Genomic DNA, 17,945 nt, shown 5'->3' on the forward strand with positions numbered 1-17,945 from the left:
ACAAGAAACTACACAAAAGAGTCGATTCCCTTTAGTTTCTGCAGAGCCACAGTAATATCTTAATATGCAGAAAATTTCAAGTACTCTAATAATGGGAAAAACTATTGGATTCTATTAATACAGGAAGCCCAGATAATTTTTATGAAAAGTGAAAAGCTTCCATGTTGACAGATGATAGCCAAGGAATTTTAACATATATCAAAAGGGTACACATTTTCATGATGAAATTCTGCTATTTTGTTATTTCTAATTCTTCTCCTATAGCTTTCCAATAAGTTAGTTGGTATGTTCACATGTTTCATGGGAATAAAAGTTCTTCTTGGGATCTGGACATTGAGAATTAAGCCTATATCTTGAATAATAGTTTCAGAGTTCAAGAGGTATTCAGGAAAGATAACTAAAGTCGACTGGATTTTATAATGGGAAGCCCTTTAAACCAGACCTCAGAGGACTTAAGAGTATAATTCAGCATATTGTTTTCAAGGAGGTCTCCCTGACAGCAGAGCAATCCTTAGGGGAAAAAAGCCTTGGCTTTTCTCCAAAATCAGAAACATATGAGACAAGAAGAGACTCCAGAAAACATGGAGACATGTTGGGAAAGTCTGGCATAAATTAACCACAGCCTTACTTGTTCTTTCAGCTTTACTTTCCTGGGAGTCATAATCAGGCAATGGCTGATTCTCCTATTTGCTGCCACTTTTCGATAATGGTGAAACCCCAGGAAGCCAGGAACCTGAAATTCAATCATTTGACTAACTTCAATAAGTAGTTAGCTCCCCTCCTGACAATCCAAGAAATGAATTCATCAACCTGAAGACAAAGCCAGTGAACCTCTGTTTTGTTTTAGTTTTTTTTTAATTCCCTTTGATCAGAAGTTTCCACCTGTGTTCTCATCCTAGCTCACTAACTAACCTATGACTCCCAGAATGAAATACTTTTTCCTCTTGCTATCTCAAGTTTCCAGTCCGCAAAGTCAGAGGACCAGGCCAGATGGCCAGAGGGTTTTACTCCAGCTAGGACTGTAGAGCCCTACACATTTCTCCTCAAATACTTTTGTCCTCTTCTTTCCAAAACCTTGACTTACTCAGGGTCTGTAGATTTGAAACTGACAGTTCCTGCTAAGTATACGGGATTCTTGTCCATTCCTTAAGGATGGTGTACTCTGTTGATTGCCAGAGGGGATAATGGTTGAGCTTACTTTCTCTGAGAAAGGTTGTTTTTAATAAAAATGTTCTTAATCATGAGCTCATCCAAATGTCAAGTAAACCCAGGGTTTTTAAAAATATCTCTCAAGGCTCTTCAACTCTCCAGCTTCTTCATCAAGTTGAGCCATCTTGACATGCTTTGTCTTTGAAACCCTTTCTAACACCTTTTATGCCCATCTGGATATCAGCTTCTTCCTAACCATGAGTAGGGCTTATTTTCCCATTTGCATTCTTCTCAGGAGTCACTTTATCTAATTCACTTGGCAGACACATCCTCCAAGTCCCAAGTCTCTACCGAGTATAATACAGTGTAGCCCCGTGAGGAAGACACTGAATGCTGTAGCCTGAACATCTGTCAGTGGTAACTTTTATGTGGGCAAGCATCATAAAATAGACAAATATATGCATATGTAATAAAAAGCACCTTTAACAGGTGAAAATTTAAAAGAAAATTAAAGAAAAATTGGAAGATTGGGTAACAGAATGAAAGATGTTCTTGGATTTATTAAGCCTTTGTTTTACAAAGGGTATAACTCAAATGATACTGAAAAAACAATGGTATTTGTGACAACGTGGATGAACTGGAAATGACAGTATATTAAGTGAAATAAGCCAGACATAGAAAGACTAATAGCATGTGATCTCATGTTTATGCAAAAGTAGAGCATATAATGGAGGGCACCAGGCTAGTTGGAGAGGATTGAGGACATGCTATTTAGAGGATCCAAAATTTTAGCTGGACAGGAAAAGTAAGTTCAATTTCTGTTAAAGAATTACTTACTAATAATATACTATGTGCCTGAAATTTTTCAGGAAAGTATATTTCAAATGTTATTACAACAAAAATAATTATGGGAGAAAATACATGCATTAAATAGCCCAAGTTAACTGTCATGTGGTGTAATCATATTTCAATACGTTGTATCTGATAAATGTATACAACTTTTGCAAATCAAAAGTATAAAGATAAATTAAAGGATTAAGAAAAAGAAAGAAATGTAAACAATAAATTCACACAATCTGGTAGAGACTTAGGACTCTACCAAGGACAAATGTGTGTGTATAGCTATATATGTATCTGTATAAGCATATATACATAACAAGTTATATACACTAGTGTATATATCATGCATACACTCTTGTATGTCCACATGTATTTGAGTTTGTCATACCAAGACAGAACAGTTTTGCCCCTGCCTTCCTTGTATGGAATTTTATTAAAACAGGAAGTGTCGCTCCCGGAGACAGGCAGAGAGAGAATGTGTCTTTGAAAAGAAGCAAGACTGGAAGGAGAAGTTCTTTGGGAAAGCGACAACTGAGGGTCCTCTGAGGAGGGAGCGCTTGAGATGCTCTGGAAAACCTGAACACCATAGTTCTGTGGCCCACCAGTAGGTGCTGACTTTGCCACATCCCTGAAGCCTAAGCGTGGTGGAGACAACAATTTCTACAGAGAAAAGCCCCTGTGGTCCAGGGCAGAAAGAATCCAGAGGGGCATGCCAGCACTAAACATCTAAACTGTGGGTATCCCAGTGAGAGAGGAAACTGAGAACTTAAACCTTCCTGCCAGTAGAAGAGCTCGAGAGACTTGGAATAAAGTAAACAACTCCAATGCCTGGATTTAGAGACACTGATGTCTCACCGCTGCTGTGTAATATGTGTGATACTGAAATGTTTATACTGTCCAGGGTGGAGATGCTAAAATTAGTTGTTTCTCAGAGAGAACACGGGGATGCAAGACAGGGATGTATTTTATTGCTCATGTATTAACAGAAGGACTTTTGATCAAACTTGGAGTAAATAGATACTATTATTTATATGGTGCATTGCAATATTATTAAGAAAGCAGCAGCAACAAAGCCAAATGAGAAAGTCTCTGTCACCATGCCTAAGATTTTCCTTTAGTACTAAACATAAACAACTCATAGTAGCACTGTCTTGAGAGAATGTTCACCTTGGACAGCCAGCCAAGGGGGAAAAAAGCATTTGTCAGTGATGTATGGCCAAAGGGCTGCCAGTGTGCCTGTGATTGCCAAGAACATGAGCCTGCTGCCTCCAGCTCCCCCTGGTTCCCCTAGTGCTTTGTATGAGTCACAGTAAAGAGTCACCTGGGGTTAGGGAGGGTTAATTCAGTGTGTTCCTGGGTCATGTAGACATGGCTCATCACTTGGGTTCAGCTTTCTCAGCATTGGATTCTTAGGCTTTTCCAAAGCCATGGGAGAAATCAGACCCAAACTTATCTGGGCTCTTTCTATGCTCCAGAGGTCAAAGAATGGGAGCAAGATGAATTGTGTCTGATAAATAAGAGCTTGTAGCATCCATTTCCAGAAAACAAAGGTCCAATGAAGTGCAGACCACTTTTATCATTCAACAGAAGCAAGTTCCAGACAAGGAGATGGGTGGAGTGAGAACCTTTGTCTAGCCGCCACTCTGCGTGGACCTCCCTGCCATACGAATTGAGAAACTACATGCTTTGAAGCCCTGAACCTCAGCTTCCTCATCTATAAAACAGGATGAATGATCATGATCATCAAGATTACTTCCAGATCAGTCAGCAAAATTTTCAGTTTATATCATTGTATAAATATAGTCACCTTATTCTTTTAAGACTGAAAGTAAAAGAAAAAAAGGAGGTTGAAATTGTCTTACGATAAAATGGATCCATTCATCTCTGAAATGACGTATTCCCCCCCATCTTGTTTTGTAAGATTCCTTCTCATTCCCTTTTATATTTTTCACCTTTCTTCATTCTGACCCCTCTAACACCAAATATACATCAGCCCTGGGGTCATGCAGAACCCCTGTGAAGGAACGCTTAAAATATTTATTTTGGCAGAAAATAATGAAAGTGCTATGCTTTCTCTTTGATAGAATACCTGTATTGCAAGTGATTGATGGTCTCTGTTTTTCTAAATTTTTTTGAAAATATTATAGTACAATCATATCATTTCCTCCTCTATTTCCTCCCTCCAAACCCTTCCATATACCTTCTCCTTGCTCTCTTTCAAATTCATGGCCTCTTTTCTCATCAATTGCTATTACATGAATATATGTATATACATATGTATTTTTAAATACAGCCTGCTCAGTCTGTATAATGTCACTTGTATTATGTTTTCAGGGCTGACCATTGTGTATTGGATAGTTAGTTGATGTGCTCTTTTTGGGTAAAACTATTTCTCCTGTTCTCAGCACTTCTTAGTTGCCTGTAGTTCTTTCTGTAGGGTTGAGGGCTTACAGTCCTTCCCTGGGCCACTTTGGCATATCTGTTGCTGACAAGCTTTAACCATTCTAATTAACTTTTCTCTTTTTATAGTAGAGCAAAAAACCAGAAGTAAAAATTTTAACCTTTAAGAATTCTAAGTAATTCAGAAATCATTTCTAAACAAATAAAAAACCAGCAACCTTGGTAGCAGGTGGGTAATAAATATTTTCAACCTCAGTAGAGATGAAGATGACCAGACATGATTCAAGGTAATGGTGTGAGGAAAATCAATATGGACAAAGGTTGACTCAGGGTGGGAATTGGGAATTTCCTGAAAATTTGTTGCCTTAAAAAATATTTACATTTAATATAAGTCTTATTTTCTCCAGTAAACCTAATAATCTTAAGAAAACATTTTTGTAATTTTTTTAATTACTTAACAAAACTTTTCATCTTTTTGCATAGAACTTTGATCTTAATCTTGAAGGAGCAAAAACATGCAGAATCCTCTTGAGTTTGATAGGAATTTTCATTTCTCTCTGACAGAGCTTCTAACAATGCATGGAGAACATTCTTTCCTTCACTCTCCGTGGTTTCTATTTTCCATGCACCTCTCCTGAGCTGAGCAAGATGTCTATGCAAAACAGAGCTGAACAGACACGGGACAGCCTACCTGAGCAAGACAGAGCACTAGGAAAGGCATCTGTTGTTGGGACAAGATGAAATATCTTAGGAGGCAGTTACATGTAGCTTAGAATCCATCTCCTGCACTGCCTATGTGCACTTAGTGTTATGGTTGTGTATTGAAAGCTTGGCCACTGGATGATGGATCCAATTACTGACTAGATCATGAAGACCCAATAGACCCAATCATTGATGGCTTCATAAGATGATGGAATTGTTGGGAAGTGGAGACTAACTGGGGAAAATAGGTGATGGGGATGTACCCTATACCCTGCCTCCCCCATATCTACCTGCCTTTCCCCTCTTCATCCTGTCCACCATGAGGAGAACCACTGTCCTCTACCATGTGCTCCCTACTGTGATGTTCCACTTACCCATGCAGGGATCAAAAAGTCACAGATCCAAGTCTCTAAGGACCAAAACTTCCCCAAGAGTGAGCTAAAGCCAGTCTTTCCTCAGCTTACATTGATTTTCCTGGGCATGCTGTCAAAGGGATACAAAAGTTGTGATGAGCAGTAGCAACTCTGAAGCTCAGACAACCATTTCCTTTGATGGACAACACTTCCGTTTTCAAGGTGCTTCAAGGATCATAAATTCTGTGAGCAATGGGTCTGACACAATATATGGAGGCATGAATTGAAGTCATTGTCCCCTGGCTACTCAGTTCTGAGTTCATTTGCTTTCATCACCACCTCCAGCCTCTGACCAAGGCTGGGGCTGCCTTTTGAAGGCATTTTTAGCCTTACTCTATTTACTATTGGGAGAGGCACACATCGGAGCAGCCAGAAAACAATTTTGTAATGTGGGTTCTTACATTTATGTGGCTTCCAAAGTTGAACCTCTGGTTGCCTGGCTTGTAAATCATGTGCCTTTACCCATTGGACCATCTCACGAGGCCCGAAGGGATGCCTTCAGTTGACACACATAGCAAACATATAAAGGACTTTTAGCTATGCATAGTTTAAAGAACAGTTGGATTCTTACCAACCTTCTAACTTGCCTTTGACTGAAGCCCAGATTACTGCACTGAATCACTGCCTCCCTGTCATTTCTGGCCCCTGTCCTTACCCATCCCCCTCTTCCTTGCCACACCACCGCTTCTCCCATGTACAACACTTTCTTAGAAAGATTTCCCTGGACATCCAGCTCGCCATTGCTGGGCCCAAGAGTTACTTCAGTTGTCACTGACCCCTGACAGCCTGGATACCCTTGCCACCACTGTCCCCTAGCCTCCACAGGCTCTGAACTTCTACTTCCTTCTCAGCCTCACACAAATTGTCAATCAACCAAGTACAGTAAAAGGCTCTGGGTTTAGAAAACCCAGACTTGAGTCTCTTCTATCCCCTTTATTGGCTGTGTTTAGGTTAAACCTTTAAATGCTGCCTTTCCATCCATAAAATAACAACAAAGTGATAATACTAATTATCATCTCTCTTGCTCTGCATACCTGTGCTGAGGATCAGATAAATGTACAGGAAGTCTGGAAATCAGTGAAGTATGCTAAGAAGTCTACCCCATCATTATTTGTCCCTATGGAAAGGACCTACTAAAAGAGTTTATAGTGACTGCCTTGTGCTACAAGGTCATTTAGTAGAGAGACATGCACAATACTAAAGAAAGTCTTTCCAGTATTATCAAGATTCTGGACAGGATGCTTTTGGATGGTGTTTCTCTATTCTCCTTGTTCCTTTGTTATCAGCACATATACTGTGGCCACTGTTTCTCTTGCTTCCACAAAAAAAAAATCTAATTTTATGTAGCAGTAATAACTACAGAAAAAGTCCCACCTCCCTGGCTTATATGTAGAATGAACTGGTGCTTGCTTGCTCCTGCGAAGCAAATCATAGAGCTCTGATGCCTGCCAGTTTGAAAACATAAAATAATGAAGTTAGTTTTAACACTCACCCAAGAGGTGGGACCTGAAGCTCTTAAGTTGGTTCCAGCCATCTGTTAAAGTGGGCACAGAAATCCCCAACTGCATCCCACGGGCCAGCAATAACATCAAGGATATTCCTCTTCAGTGCTGGAAATCTGGAAGAGAGCAATTCACAAATCCATAGATGGGGGGGAAAGCAGATGTGCCCTGTCAAGTCAGGCAATGTGTACAGAGAAAGGAGGAGGTTTAGCATATGTGCAGGTAGGAAATGTCCCCAAATGGTTGTATATCCTCCATCCTGCCAAAAGTTCAGGTTCTGTTTCATAGATTTGCCAATGTCTTATCTTTGGCTTGAAGCTTAACATTTTATAACCATCCCTTACCCCCCCCCCCACATACCTGATTTAGGGTAGGTCTTGTGTCTTTATTTTGAAGTTCTCAAGGATAGGTTTTTCTTTTTGCCACCATTTAACTATTCCAGTTTTCAGTGGTCTTTGGCTAGAAAATCAAATATAATTGCCTAAGACACATTGATAATTACCTAAGACACCTACTTTGCAAGTGGAAAGGAGCGGGGCTTGCCAAACATGGTAGTAGCCCTCCTGTGTACCTACTGGATCATGCAGCCATCATGCTGCTCAGATGCTGAGACAAAGGAGGCCTGAGTGACTGACTGACCACCAGAATTAGGGGCTAGGTAGGAACTTGTCACGTAGCCAGAATGTAGGGAGCAAAGAAGACCATGGTGTGGTGTACCCAGAATGGTACTTTGGGGTAAGCTCAACCAAATCTGAATGTCTGTGCCACTAACTCTTGGCTTTCCAAGTGTTTGTTAAAATTAGTAAATACCAATGAGTGACTAAGTTCCTTTATATCCACTATGCTGGATTTTTCATTGAATGCAGTTATCTTTTAAAATAAGTCATTTGTTGATGAGTGATAGGGTTATGTTGTGAGAACTTCATCTCTAGATGGTTTATGTCAATGTGTGAATGTGATAGAGAACATTAGCACAGCCCTAGATACCATGTAGGTCAATTCCCAACATGTCTCCTGATGTGATCAAGAGAAGCACTAAATATGTACTATGTGGATCCTCCACTGCTGTGACACAGCATGGTGCTTTATAGCAAGCAGTTTGCTATCAGGGGCACACTCTAAAGTAACCATAAAAAACATAACATAGTAAATAAACCAGAAGCACAGACATCCGGGACCACTGCCAAATATTGTGCTTTATGCATAGTTATATTGCTGCAGTATTCTACAACTGATAACACAGATTTGCTTACAGCAGCAGCCCCATAAACACATGGATAATGCTTTGTACTACAAAGTACGAGAGACTCCTAAGTCACTGGGCAATAGGAATTTTTCCATTTTTATTTTAGTCTTAGGGGAATCCCTCTGATACATGCTGAGCACTCTCACTAAAACACCATCAGACTGTGTTGGTTGTGTGGGCATGGCTAACCAGAATATGCTGATCTCAAACAGTACAAACTCAATGTTAGCCAAGCAGCTACTACTTAGCTATATTAAACAGTCAACAGAAAGCATCAAGAAGAGTCAGGACTCTCAGAGTGGTCATATGAAGTCTAGGGGCCTTAACCCAGCATCTACAACAACCACTGTCAGCATCTCCCTCCTCTGGACCATCCTTTCCCACTTCTCTTGAGCTTAAATCTCTCCTACTAGCTTTTCAATTGGGTCTCTCAGTAATTTCTCCTCCTTTTCACATGACTCCTTCTTTTATGTAATATTGTATGTGTATTTTGAGGCAAGGTGATAAGCAGAGAACTCGATGATTGAGGCTAAGTTCAGCCTGAGAAGCCTTGGGAAATGTTCAACTCATCTGTCTCCTCAGAACTCGGTTGGAAGAATCCTGGCATTAAGATGAATTCCTTGACTGCCTTTAGAGAGGTTGCAGGATTCAAAACTGTCTGCCTACACATATACTTTGAGCTATATTTCCACAAATGAAGGCTATTAGAAAGGGGTAGGAAGAAATATCTGAACATAGCTTAACCTGGCAAAGCAGAACAAATTCCAAGTGCTGGAGAAAGGATTGCAGAAAGGTAATGCAGGCAATGGAGCTGACAGCTAGGTGAGGCTCTGGGAAGCAGCCTGCAGGTGGGGCTTCACCGCTGCCCAGGAGCAAAGCCTCTGTCTTCCTCAGAGACCTGGGGTGATGAGAGTGCAAGGAATCCCTAGCCTTGACTTCAGGCATAGTAAGTCTGCCCTCATATACTTTGTATATGGGGCTCAAAGGAAAATATAGTTCACTGTTGACACTCACTTGGACATAAAGGATTAAGACCTTTCACTCCCATCTTGTTGTTCCAAACACAAACTAGAGAAGTGCCTTCAGAAGACAGTAGTCATTTTATCTGAAGTAAGCATCAAAATTTGTCTCTACCATGTGATGTTAATTCAGACAAGACTTTCTGAAATTTTAGGCATCTCATCTATTCCATTTTAAGTTAAATTCTATTAGAAATTCCCCACCACATGAAGACAGTCATTGGGAGAGGTTGCATATGTGGCATCATCTTCAAGCCAAAGACCAAGTTGATAAAAATCGGCTGAAGAGAGTTTCTACGTGAAAAATATGAATCATATATTTCAAGAATCTTACAGGATGTCTTTGACACCTTCAGGAAGCTTGGTATCACAACTTACAGGCATGATATGAGAATAATTTAATTTTTAGTATATACTTGATCACATATTCTTCATTTAGTGGTAGTGTCTGGAACATAGCTGAAGCTATGTATACCTTCTTAGTATGTAATTGTCATGGTCTATGAATTGAAGATGTGCTGTCTTCAGTAGGACTCATGAACCTTGGAACAATAGCTCATTTTGTGTAAAAAGCTAGTTTAAATTTACAGTCTGCCTGAAGGTTAGAGTAAGTACTTTTTTAAATTTTTACAGTTTTAAACCTTTATTGATACAATATTACTACAAATCTCATTTGGGCACCAGTGAGCTGGCTCTGTGAAGAAAATATGTGAGGTGTGCTGTTGCTGGAGAGCTTCTCTCCAGGTTCCCCAAGCCCCGCAGTCCCACAATCCACGTATAAAATAATCACTCAGACGCTTATATCACTTATAAACTGTATGGCCATGGCAGGCTTCTTGCTAACTGTTTTTATATCTTAAATTAACCCATTTTTATAAATCTATACCTTGCCACGTGGCTGGTAGCTTACCAGAGTCTTTACATGCTCTTCCCCTGGCGGTGGCTGCAGTGTCTCTCTCCTCAGCCTTCCGCTTCCCAGAATTCTCCTCTCTCCTTGTCCCACCTACTTCCTGCCTCGTCACCGGCCACCAGTGTTTTATTTATATAGAACAATATCCACAGCACTTGCCCTTTTTTCTTTTTTCTTTTTTTTTAAAAAGGAAGGTTTTAACTTTAACATGGTAAAATTATATATAACAAAACAATTACCGAGGAAGAATTATAGTTACAATATTAAAGAAGATGTCCTATCTATCTTATATTTGTGAGTTTAAGGTTTTATATCTAACTTATCTTTTATCATAACTGAGGAAATTACAACTATCTAGTTTTCAACCACATCAAAGACCTGAGAAGGAACATAATGGTACCTGAGAAATGGTAGATGGATGCAAGCAACTTTCGGGAATCTTGCAAGAGTAGACCAAGACAGCTGGCAGCCTGGACAGTCACCTAATGTTTCTTAGCATTGTTGGTGCATTCAGATTGGCTACAGGCCTAGAATATCTGACAGACCATTTTCAGAAGCAGGAATTTTGAGAGACCATCTTACCCTGTCTTGGCAGAGTACAGTGGTCACTTTCCTTGTGTCCCGCTTGTCCAGAAAGGACAGCATTGCATTTGTACTGTCAGCCATCAAGGCAAGGGCAGTTCTTTGCCCAGTAGGCCATTTTGTGCCAAAAAGACAAACTTCCAAATGGAAATGTCTTAGAAGCCCAACATTCTCTCGGGATCAATTGGTGCAGCCAGGAGCAATTGTGTCTCACATCAACAGAATTTTAAGTTATTTAAATGCCATATTCTCTAGGTCTATGAAGTGTTTGAAGATTACCTATCTATCTGAAATATATCTATGTATACCTAGAAGACTTAACTAACATGGTTACAAATATGATTATCATAAATGACTAATTATTAACCTATTTTTAATTATCCATTACAATTTTAAATGAGTTACATAAACACAATACCTCAAACAAGAATAGAAATATATATATACAGTACAACAAAATTAACTTCAAGTTTGTATCAATAAACTAAAATTTATACCAATGTAAAACATTTTAAGCATAAACTAAAATCTATATCAATGTAAAACATTTTAAACAAGTTGTTCTTTAAAAGTAGGTTGATTAATCTATCCTTTTATCTTATCATCTCTATATCCTCCTATATATCTGTATCATATCCCCTTTTCTTTTTTAGAAAGAGATCACATTTATAATCAACCTATTTTAAATAAAAATATTGGTTTTTCTCTGTCCCACACCAGAGGGCTCTTCTGATTTGGGACACAAGAATCTCTTAACCATTTTTTTTTAAAAGCAATATGTCTGGGTTTAGAGGGGGAGTGAGCCAATTCCACCTCTAAAGCCAGCTTGGTATATTTGGGAATTTGGGCGTAGCATCTCTTACTACTTTCTGCTGGAGGGGGGCGCTGTATCTTATGGGGAAGCAAAGAAAATTTTAAGCCTATGGGGTAGTCCTTGAGGCTGTATTGTGTGAACCAGTTGCCTTGAAACCGCTCTGGATGTTGGATCATCTGGGCCATGGTGTCATCAGAGACCTTTCAGGGGGTCTTGGCTGGTGAAACCTGATGTATCTTAATCTGGAACAAATCCACAGTCTCTGGCTTTCTGTGGAAACAAAAGCAAAACCTCTTTTCCAAAGTAACATATCCTTAAATCTAAATTTTGAAGTCAAGTTACCTTTAAAATATACATATTGGTTTAATTCAACATCTTTTTTGATCAAATGTTTTTTTGCAGTTAAAAATCCCAAAGACAACACAATCCAGATTGTCTGTGTAATATTCATCTTTACGTGGCTTTTTACATTAATTTTTTTGTCTCTTTCAAGCCTATGTATATTTTACACACATTGTAAACGATGTTATCTGAATCAGTCTTTTTGTGAGCCTGTTGCTTTAAACTGCATCCTTCTAAGCCTGAAACAGCGCTATGGCTGCTGGCTCCGCCCACTTCAGCTTCCCAACATGGCGGTGGTACGTTTTCAGCCAGCTCTGGGAGTCATCAAGTCTCAGAAATAGTGGGTCTAAGCTTTTATCAAAGCAGCATGTAGCCCAGAAACCTTTTTTTAAAAAAAATACTAGTAAAGACTAAATCTACTACACAGCATAATGTGCCTCTGGCAGACCCCTCATTCCCGCCACACGCACACGCCAGGAACCCGCCAGTGTTCAAACCTGTGTTTTGCGGCATCTAGCTGCTCATATGAGACAAGAAGCAGGAACCTGGTTTTAGCTCTGTTTAGAATTGGTTATTAAATATTCTCAGGTTTAAGGTGGAAACTCGAGCCGTTGGGCGCCATTTGTTGCTGGAGAGCTTCTCTCCAGGTTCCCCAAGCCCCGCAGTCCCACAATCCTCGTATAAAATAATCACTCAGACGCTTATATCACTTATAAACTGTATGGCCATGGCAGGCTTCTTGCTAACTGTTTTTATATCTTAAATTAACCCATTTTTATAAATCTATACCTTGCCACGTGGCTGGTAGCTTACCAGAGTCTTTACATGCTCTTCCCCTGGCGGTGGCTGCAGTGTCTCTCTCCTCAGCCTTCCGCTTCCCAGAATTCTCCTCTCTCCTTGTCCCACCTACTTCCTGCCTCGTCACCAGCCACCAGTGTTTTATTTATATAGAACAATATCCACAGCAGTGTGCAGGGTAGGCAACATGAGCATGTTCCCAGAACCCATATAAAGAGGGCAGAGAGAACACTCCAAAAAAGATGTGATCTAGTCTTCATGTATCTGTCATGGCCTACATGCCCATAACCACAGCACACATAAAACCAACATACTAATCACATCAATCCTTTAAGTAGCAAGGCCCGAACAATCATATCAATAATTGGGAAGTACAAATATGCCAAGAAATTGGGAAAGGAGAGTCAGAGTTCGAGAAGAAAGTAATACAACAAAAGAACTGGGGTGTCCAGTGTGATGGCTGGCAAGTAATTTATTTTATTTTGATTGCATTTGAATCTTGTAGTTCTCATAAAAGCAATGTGTTATATTTGTAGATTTGTCCTTGTGTCTCCTTTATAATCAGTGCTGCTAGTTCCATTGTGTGATATTATTAAATACATGTACATCTAATCATTAAAGAAAACTGAGTCCTTCCCTTCTCCAACCCTGCCAGGAGCCATCAATTTTGTGGAGAGCTATACTTCGGCATCCTTATCACAATTTTTTTTTTGGTTTTTCAAGACAGGGTTTCTCTGTGTAGCTTTGCGCCTTTCCTGGAGCTCACTTGGTAGCCCAGGCTGGCCTCGAACTCACAGAGATCCACCTACCTCTGCCTCCCGAGTGCTGGGATTAAAGGCGTGCGCCACCACCGGCCCCTTATCACAATTTTTAAGAGTTTTCTTCAATAGTTTCCTGTCTAGGCTGTTAATTTTTAGGGGAGGGAGGCAGGTAGGGTAGAGGTTGTGACAGAAACCTTCTATGTCCCTCCTTTTCAGCCTTGAGTCTGCAGTCATCAATACCACTGCAAAAGTAGCTTCCTTGCCCTTTATAGTCAGCAGGAGCATGACTGTTATAGAGTCATAAAGTCTAAACATTGAAACTAAATTTGAATGGAATTTGGAAAGACTTGTAAACAAAATTAACATGGAAGAACTTGAAAGATAAATAGGTTTGAAATCTGCCCAACACCCCCTTTTCTACCCAACCAGAGACCCATCACTCTACCAAGTGGGACTGGCCACCACCTTGTTCCTGCATTTCCTATGTTTAAAGGGTGAAAGAAAAGCCATGCTTGAGCTGAGGAGATGGCTCAGGTAGGCAAAGAGCTTGATATCCAAGCATGAGGACCTGGATTAGAATCCTCAGTACTCACATTAAAAGACGGGAGCAGTGATGTATGTCTGTAACCCTAGAATGGAGTGAGGAAGACAGCTGATATTGACATCTGACCTCCATGAACACCAACATGCACACATGCAAAAAAGTTTAGTCCTCTCCCCAAGAGATGGGGGGGAGAAAATTGTGTTGTTCACTACTGTAGCTCAAAGCTAGTAACTACCCAGGTGATGGAAAAATAAGAAGAAATTGACCCAATTCTTGTACCATATGCTAAAATTAATGATCTAAGGGACCACAGACTCCATTCTAAAATTAATAAGCTACACAGAAGAGAGATTTTTTTACTCTGGTTCAGCAATAATGTTTTAGATACAACACAACACCCATTATATAAATGAAAAGAGAAATCAGACTTCATCAAAAATGTTAACTTCTGTTCTTTTCATGAATATTAAAGGACTGAGGTATAAGCTATATACTAAGAGAAAATACCAGAAAAGCACGTTTCTGTAGAGTGAATTATATCCAAACCACACAGAAGATTTTTTAAAAAACTAACAATATGAAAAAAGGAATCATAAAATGAAATGATTTGTATACACACATCACACAAGAAAACTTAACAGCAACAAAAAAAAAAGCATGTGCTCAATGTATTTAGCCATCTCCCTTAAGACCAAGGGAAAGTCAGTAAAGAACTCAGATAGGAATCCAAGCTTCCACCAACTCCCCAGATAACAAACAGTTCATTATTCTATTAGCATAATTCTTGGACTTTCAAGACAATCCACAGTCTCAGGAAGATCAGCTGGAGCCTTGGGGTATGGGAGAAGGCAGGTACAAGGGTCAGGCAGGTGCAGTGATGGTAAGATGGCTGAGGAAATCAAGTTTAGAGGGAGAGTGATGATTTTTATCCTCCCAGTATACCTATTTGTCTAAATATTTCAACTTGTATACTTTTAACATGTGCAATTGACTGTGTTTATGACACTTCATACATTTTTAAAAGGCATGTGGCAAAAGTGGGGTTATATCATCCCACCACCCACTTTATAAGACCTATGCAACCTTGGGATGCTTAGTCTTTTGAGTAAGATGAAATATCACTATTCCACTTCAGACAAAATAGTAGACACCTGGCAGGGCTGGAGTAGCTGGCCATACCCAACACTCTACACCCCGATTATCTCTGTTGTCGAGTATACAATTCTCTAAGAGGGATTTTTCAAAGAGATAGATTTCCTCAATTTTAGCTCCTGGCTATCTATTCATACTGTCACGACTTCAGAGGCTCATGAGTGGGAAGTATTTCTAAGACTTCATTATCCATTTGTTGAGGGGGCTGCTCAGTATGTCGACACATGGGCACATGCACATACATGTGTAAATTTCTAGCTGCAAGTCCTACATAAAAATAGCATAATCTTTATCCATGTTTATGTGAATAGGGGGATGAATTCTGTGAGGTGAGAGATATATAGTTATGCAGACCTGACCTTTGTATGTTAGACTCAAAGTTCTCCAAAAGGACAGGTCCTCTCACTGTGTGCCACCACCACTCAATGCGACTTCCAAGCACAGAGGGTCTGGGATGACAGCCAGAGCCTTACTGCCTGCTCCTACTGTTCTCCTTGATCAGCATGGTGGATGGAACATAATGTCTGTCCACGTAGGGATCCTATTTTCCTCTGTTAAAAATAGTGTTCTTCTTCTTTCCATTGGCTCCAAGATAACCTTTGATTTTTCGGTAGGAATAGACAGATGATTCCTGTAGGTATGATGATATGTGTGGTTGTTGTAAGCAGAGTTATTTTGATAGACATTGCCAGACACTGGCTCAGATTTTCTTGCAGCTTCAACTTTGGAGCAAAGGCCATATAGGAAGGAGCTTTTCGGCATCCATTAGATGCTTCTGCATCTTTATGAACACCCCATTATGGCTGCTGCTCCCCTGTATAGGTCAGTTAAATATAACCCTATTTCCCCAAACTGCTCACTCACCACAGCCTTTGACATCTCCTCATGGCCTCTTTGAAACCCCTTTATCCACAAACTCCTCTGGAAGAAAATTGCTTCTCGATACTAAACTTTTTGAAAACTCTAGCCCCAAAAACATTTCAATTCGAATGAGAGTATTAATTCTCTTCATTTCAGGCTATGATCACCAGTTTTTTTTTTTATGTTCTGGAACATGGCCTAGGAAGGCATACCTTCAATGAAGATGCCTCTTCTAAATCCTGAAGGCTGTGAATAGGAGTTTAGGAGAAACCACACCTATGACTCTACACAGCTGGCTGACTGAGTAGAACATCCATGACTCTTAAGTGTTGGAACGTTACAAATCAAGAGCCAAAGTATCTTGCACTTTCTTTAGATCCTTTTATAACCATTCGTGGCCCACCTATGTGTTAATTCTATGATGTGGTGGTAATCTAATTGTATTGAAATATTATTTTGATTTGTACTGAAATATTAATTTGATTGTATGTTAATAAATAAAGTTGTCTGGGGGTCAGAGCTATTAGAGCCATAGCAAGAGTGTGGCGGTGGTGGCACACGCCTTTAATCCCATAGATATCTGTGTGCTCAGGGTCAGAGCTATTAGAGCCATAGCAAGAGTGTGGCGGTGGTGGCATACGCCTTTAATCCCATAAGATCTCTGTGTGTTCAGGGATACAGTCAGCATTGGAGACATATGCCTTTAAGACCTAGGGGGCTGTACATTCAGACAGTGACGAGGCAGTCATGTGTTTGGGTTTATAACCAATGAGAAGGCAGAACAACATACTTTAAAAAAACGAACCGACAGGAGGTAGCTCTCTTTTCGCGAAGCTGGGACAGCAGGAGGAAGGGTGAGATTTTAGCTCTGAGCTCTGACCTCTCGGCTTTCTCTTTTACATTGTTTCTGTGTTTCTTATTTAATAAGACGGTTGGTTACATCTACATCTGGCGCCCAACGTGACAAGAATCCATTAAAAACTGCTTGGCTTGGCGGCAGGTCCGCTTTCCCGCAAGGGCGGCAGGCGGCCCGCGGCGGCGGCGGCGGCGACGGCGGCGGTGGCGGCAGCGGCGGCACACGGCGGCCGGCGGCGATCGGCTTCTTAGTCCGAGCTGCTGGCGTCCTAGTCCGGGTAGCAACTTCTAGCCCGGGCCTAGGTCTGTGAGCAGCTTGCCTAAAGCCGGTGCTACAAACAACTCAGACCTGCCCTGCCTGTAAAGCCAACGCACGTGGTCGGAGCTTAAGGAAGCCAGACCCAAGCCTTGACTCGGCACAAGAGGGAACACGTGGCTGCATTTAAGCTTTAGCCGGCTACGCTTTCTTGTGCGTTCTCTCTTCTCTCTCTCTCTCTCTCTCTCTCTCTCTCTCTCTCTCTCTCTCTGGATTTACACCTGGGACACTAGGTGGCTGCTTTGAAAATCCCCTCGGATTTCTACTGTTCTACGCAGATTTGGTAAGTCATAATATATCAGATATTTTAAAGGAAACTATCTAAAAGAGAATTTTTTTCCACATTAAAAAACAAATGGGTTTTATGTGTACATTGGAAGAAAATTGGTTTTTGTTCGAAATTTTAGGCAGTCTGGCAATGGAACAACTATATAATATTAGTATTGGTGGAATTATGCACCTCATCACTATAATAATCCACATTTTAATATTTAAAAAGATAGTCAATTTAAGTGCCAGGATAACAGCGTTAGAAGAACTTGTTAAACCTGTAAAAATTCAGACAGAAGAAATTAACAGTGAAGTTGTTTCAAGTCGGGATCATAAGGTTGCAGAAAGAAAGCCTGTTTTCACACAGTCACCCTTAATTTATCCTGTAACAGTACAGCAGATGCCTGATCAAATGGCTACACAAAATACTTGGGCTCCAATTGAAATGTTGGACTTAAAAAGGTTTAAG

At 40.3% G+C, this 17,945-nt stretch overlaps 1 long non-coding RNA gene across 1 annotated transcript in view; it reads right to left on the reverse strand.

Moving 5' to 3' along the window:
* Positions 1–5,403: 5,403 nt before the first annotated feature.
* Positions 5,404–17,945, reverse strand: part of LOC121832098 (uncharacterized) — an 87,263-nt gene continuing 74,721 nt past the window's right edge. Inside the window, exons 2-4 of the long non-coding RNA XR_013042102.1 lie at positions 7,367–7,465; positions 6,997–7,122; positions 5,404–5,574 (exon numbers count right to left, since the gene is read on the reverse strand). This is a non-coding gene — a long non-coding RNA (uncharacterized LOC121832098). The remainder of the gene's footprint in view (positions 5,575–6,996; positions 7,123–7,366; positions 7,466–17,945) is intronic.

Source organism: Peromyscus maniculatus, chromosome 9, assembly GCF_049852395.1.
Source record: "Peromyscus maniculatus bairdii isolate BWxNUB_F1_BW_parent chromosome 9, HU_Pman_BW_mat_3.1, whole genome shotgun sequence".
Taxonomy (NCBI): Eukaryota; Metazoa; Chordata; class Mammalia; order Rodentia; family Cricetidae; genus Peromyscus; species Peromyscus maniculatus.